The 5,299-nt window shown below is 42.2% G+C and overlaps 1 long non-coding RNA gene across 2 annotated transcripts; it reads right to left on the minus strand.

Annotated features, from left to right (window-relative positions):
- Positions 1 to 2,699: 2,699 nt before the first annotated feature.
- Positions 2,700 to 4,224, minus strand: LOC118557945. 2 transcript variants are annotated; one of them, XR_004928140.1, is made up of 4 exons: positions 4,162 to 4,224; positions 3,881 to 3,973; positions 3,236 to 3,379; positions 2,700 to 2,772 (listed from the first exon to the last, which is right to left on the minus strand). It is a non-coding gene; the product is annotated as an uncharacterized LOC118557945 (long non-coding RNA). The 2 variants fall into 2 exon arrangements; XR_004928139.1 differs by lacking the exon at positions 2,700 to 2,772 and having other exon boundaries at positions 3,170 to 3,379.
- Positions 4,225 to 5,299: the final 1,075 nt, after the last annotated feature.

Consider the following 5,299-nt stretch of genomic DNA (forward strand, 5'->3'; position numbering starts at 1 on the left):
TTATTGAGCGCATGCTGAATGAAAATGCCACGTTCCTGAGCTACCCATTCTAACCACTGAATAGACGCGTTCGAAAATGTTTTACATTGACGTCGGTAATCCACCGGAGAGGGGATCGCGAGAGTGTTAGGAGGGAGGAAATTGGATGTAAAGACATTCATACAAGCTGATGCAATGGTGATTGACTTTAAAGGATCCACGGTTGTCTCTTTAAAGAACTCTTCTCTGAATTTCACACAAGCCTTGAAAAGAATCTCCACATCATTTTGACAATAATAAAGAGCTTCTTTCTGAAAGTCAAAGGGGTGTTTACAAGCCTCGTTGTACCAAATGTAAAACCGATCCTGTTCGGCAGGGTTCATGCGGTCTACCGCGTAGAAGCAGGGGGGAGGAAGCGGGCCCACGTAGCTTAAAGTCTTCTCAGAGGAGAACAAGTGAGGGAAAAACCCTTTACACTGATCGGTGAATCCTAATGCTTTTGGCATTTGGCTGAGTTTCATAGTAAGGAATGAAAGACTGTCGATGAATTTCAGAGTGTAATCAGGCTCGGTAAAACAGAGAACTTTACTTCCCTGTGTGATGAGGTACGGTTTAATGCCCAATTCAACCATCACACTCAGAACCAAGTAAGAGTCAAACCCACGACTGTTGTGAGCTAGGAAAGTGAAACCTTTGTAACGAGGATTTCTGAAATGAAGCAGAAAATCCCTAACGCAGTTCACCCCGTAAGAGTACCAAACATCTCCCGCCAAAGTTTTTGTGTAGACAAGGAATGGGATGTGTCTCCCGGTTTGATCTGTAAAAGTTTCAAAATCGTAAAAAAACAGTTTATTGCCGAGTTCAGGGTCTGTCAGTGTGGGTTGAATGTAACACTGGTGCTCGTTTAACGTTACATCAACACCTCTAGGGACTTTCTGACGACAGACCGTGCATTTTATTGAACACTCATGAGGCTTGCTACCCCCACCTGCTGCTAGATCATATAGCCTTTTACACAGAGGACAGAATTTAGTTGTTTCGCAGTTACTCACATGCTTTCCGAGGTTAGGTCTCAATCTGGGGACCTTGTGTCTATCGAGGCAGAATGAATTACGGCAGATTCGTTTACAATCTGTTCATTGTACAGGGTTGTGCTGTTGCAGAGTACATCTCGGATCGAGACAAACTGAACAATGACCTTCGCAGTTATGCCTGTTTATGTTTTGGAAACCGGTAAAACAGTAGTTGCAAATGTAGTTAGAACCGGTGAACCCTGCCAGGCTTTTAATGCCGTAATAATGTTTTTTGAACAGAAGCAGAAAAAGCGGATTTGAACGATCGGAAAAGTCAGTCTGGAATTTACGAAGCATTGCGTCCTTACCGTCTTTATAGAAAACTACAATTTTCCTGTTGAGAATCTTTTCAAATTTTTGCACGTCGCTGAAAGTGACGGGGGTTTGCTCTGTGAGGCCCGCTGTGCGTTGCCAAAGTACAGCTTGCTGCACGGCTTGGGCATCTGTAAAAGCAGGGTTACACAGATGGGCAAGACTGATTGAAAAACAAAGCTGATCAGAACGATTGGCGACGATATACAAATGTTGACGTTTTATACGAATCAGTTCACAGTCCAATCTTTTTTCGGCTTTACGTTTGACACCTCCATGAGGGTTTCTTACAACCTGAACAATCATTTCTAAGTTGTTTGGATCCGGCAATTCCGCGTTTGACTGTGTTAAATCCTCTAAAAATTCCAGAAATGCAGGCAGAATTGAATCACGTTCATCATTTACCTGAACGATGGCGTGATGAGAAAATCCTTCTCCGCTCAATTCTAGCTGAATAATATCGCTACGAGAGGCAAGGCGAGCAGCTGACTCTGCGAGCTCGGTGAGAATATGATACACTTGTGTGTAAAATTCGGCGGGGTTGGGAGCGTAGCCGGCTCGCGAGGCAATGACGTTGAAAGGACGTCTTATTTCTGTAACATTGAAACCTTCTCGCTCTCTCTGAGTTTGTTGGGTATGTTCAGAGCTGTTTGCAGCTGACTGTCCATGACTGGTGTAGGGTTGATCCGCTCGGTCGGGTGCAATGAGAGATGGCTGTTGAGGCTGGTTGGATGTGGGATTTGGCAAAGCAGTATTGGAAGAACCAGTGGGATTTTGTTCACCGTTTTCTACAAGACCCCCACCGTGTTGCACATACTGTGCATTTGTAGGATTAGGGCTAAATGTTTGAGAGAGAGAAACGTTTAATTGATGGACCGCTTGTTCTAACCTGGACGGTGAATGTGGAGCTACATTGAAAGAACCAGGCATATGCCGGACAGGGAGATTTTGAAGGTCATTAACCATTTGTGTGATTTCGTGTAAAGCGTTTGTAACTTGCTGTTGAAACTCTAAGGAATTATTTTCAGGCGAGTATGGTTGAGAGAAAGAATCGTTTAATCGTTCGATGGCTCGTTCTACAGATAGTAAACATTCAAGGTCCAAATCTGGACCCTGAGTTCTGACTGGGGAATTTGGGGTTAGATTGAGAAATTCGGTTGCAGGGTGTACAGGGAGATTACGGAGTTCATTCACAGCTTCAACAATTTCATTCAATGCATTTCTCAGTTGCTGGCTACCCATTTTAACAGAGGTCACAATTTAAAAGGTTAACTCTACTGTAGCAATGAGATCTTGGCGTTTTCTTTCAGGAGAAAGATGCAGTTTCTCAGAAGCTCCTCAGCTCTCCGACTGTAGTAGGTTCCTCTGCGGCCGCAGTATGGAATTTGTTGAATAATCGATGCAGATTCTGTAATAGAACAGAACAACTATAATCAGGAAAGAATAAAACATTCATTTATTATATTACAAGCTATTTGTAGAAAAAGGTAGTTTCATATGTGGAAAGAGATTAAAATATAATGTTTTAATATGCCATGAACTAATTGTAAATACAGATATTTAATATAGTATGAATGGGAAGTTATTATACGACTGCCCAATTGTAGAAAAGGATGCTTTCATATTTAGAAATAGGTGAAATGCATTGATTCATTATTATATAATAAAGAAAAGAAGGATGCAGGGGATTTATTCATTTTATTATACGGCGGCCTAATTGTAGAAAAAGGTGATTTCATGTGTGTGAAGAGGTGGAAGAACAATGATTCGTTATGATATAATAAACTAATTGTAAATACAGAGATTTAACAAAGAAGGACATAGGGATTTATTGATTTCATTATTTATTGTAGGCGAAAGAAATTATTTACCCGTTGCAAGCCTTCGAATCGTAATCACTTTTGTCTCGAGCTTCGGAATTACTCTCTGGACTATCTCGAGGGTAGAACTTAGTGTAATGAGACTGGGTCTTTTCCTCTTTCTTAAGGATCGTCTTCTCCGGATCGTATCAGGGGCTGCAAAAATTAAAAAAAATATATATGTATATAGATATAAATAAGTAAATACAATTAAATAAATTAGTAAAAACGGCATATGGGTGAAAAGTGAGGAGAGGTCTGATTCGAACACACACACACACACACACACACACACACACACACACACACACACACACACACACAGAGGTTAACACTGCCATACTTAAATGTCGTAAAATGTCCTGACTTCAAAGGTTAAAAACCTGTGATGGTCCCCATTAAGACGGTAGAACATGCACACACACACACACACACACACACACACAGAGGTTAAAAACCTGTGATGTCCCCACTACCCCACTAAGACGGTGGAACACACACACACACACACACACACACACACACACATACACAGAGGGAAGGAGGCCTTAGATATTTTCAAACCGTGCAGAACAGTAGTTTAAACTTTAAGAGTGTAAATAAATAAATAATAAATTAACTATTAAGTTAATTAATGAAAAAAACTGTATTACTCACCGTCTGAAGAGGTTGCTGGCAGATCAGTTTGAGGTGCGTTAGGGGGTTGTATCTCTGCACCTTCAGCACCGTTTTCCCTCAGGAGGGCTGCTTCTGTTAAGAAAGAAAGACGGAGCTTTTTAATGGAGCGAATTACACGCATACAATGATTGCAGCAGAAATAAATACATAAAAAAAGATAAAAAAAATGCATCACACCGGGGAATCGAACCCACGTAAAACTAGAGCGGAAACTGCGCGTTAACGTAGCACGCCACATGAATGTCCCACAAATGACCTACCGTATGATGTAGTCTCCCGCTGGTCTTGAACCGTCTGAACTGAAGTTTCAACGCTCAGTGTGACTGTCAATGGCATACAATGAGAACATGAAACGGGGCTAGTTGAGAAACATAAAATCGATAGTTTCAGAGTTATAAAGAAACTTACGATGCGTATGGTTTGCTGGTGGAATCGTTGCTTGTGGTACATCCGTTTGGACCTGGTTGTTTTGCAAGGTGGGCGTTTGTGCTACAAACAGCTGGCGAGGTTGAATGCCCGCTACCGCTGAGTGGAGGAAGAGAGGTTGGCGAACCGGCGGTGGTGTACGCAGATCAATGACTTTATCTGTTTCTTGTTTAGGGGTAGACGTATTTTGCGAGGCAAAGTCCTGGCGGGTTTTGCTTCGGGACGGGCGGTTTTTCAGTGTAAGTTTGCTCTCAGGCCGAGTTCTTTGCGGCTGAGCCTGGTGAACACCGTGCTGTAGGTAAGGATTACCGCTCGTCTCATCAAAAAAACCTAAAACAATAAAAATAAAATGGTTAAAACAACGTATTAGTATCTTTAAATACTTTAGATACTTTATCTTTATGAAAGTAAATCCTACCGTAGTTCAACGGTGTTAAAAGTACATTTTCTTGCTCCACACCTGTGAGGTCTGAAAAATAATTAAACATATATTGTTACACAGCCGAAAAGCGTAAGGGGGGATTCCCCAAGTGACATTACTACGGTATCACATAATCAGTAGCGTCATAGGGGGGATTCCCCCACCGTATATTCAACGTATAACTTAAAAATTGTTAGAATATATTCATTAGAACTTACCAAAGAAGCGTTTGCCATGTTGTGGGTTGGAGCTTGCGTTCTGACCCTCGGGATGGATCTGAGCGTTAGTGAGGACCGAAGCTGAAGAGGTTTCTGGCATGGTCCCGACTGATGATTACCTTGCACCGAATGAGCATCTTTATACATTTCTGGTACTGAGAGGATGCGTTTACCGAGAGAGTCGTGACTTCCAGCGGTATACTAAGTTTTACCGAGGCCGGATACCCCGACCTGCGCGGAGCAGTGTCTTATTGAGATAAGTTGAAACGCTTTCCTGTTCTGCTAACTAACAATGGCCTGGTGTGTGGAGCACTGAGCGGCAATGGTCACTGG

Source organism: Fundulus heteroclitus, chromosome 24, assembly GCF_011125445.2.
Source record: "Fundulus heteroclitus isolate FHET01 chromosome 24, MU-UCD_Fhet_4.1, whole genome shotgun sequence".
NCBI lineage: Eukaryota > Metazoa > Chordata > Actinopteri > Cyprinodontiformes > Fundulidae > Fundulus > Fundulus heteroclitus.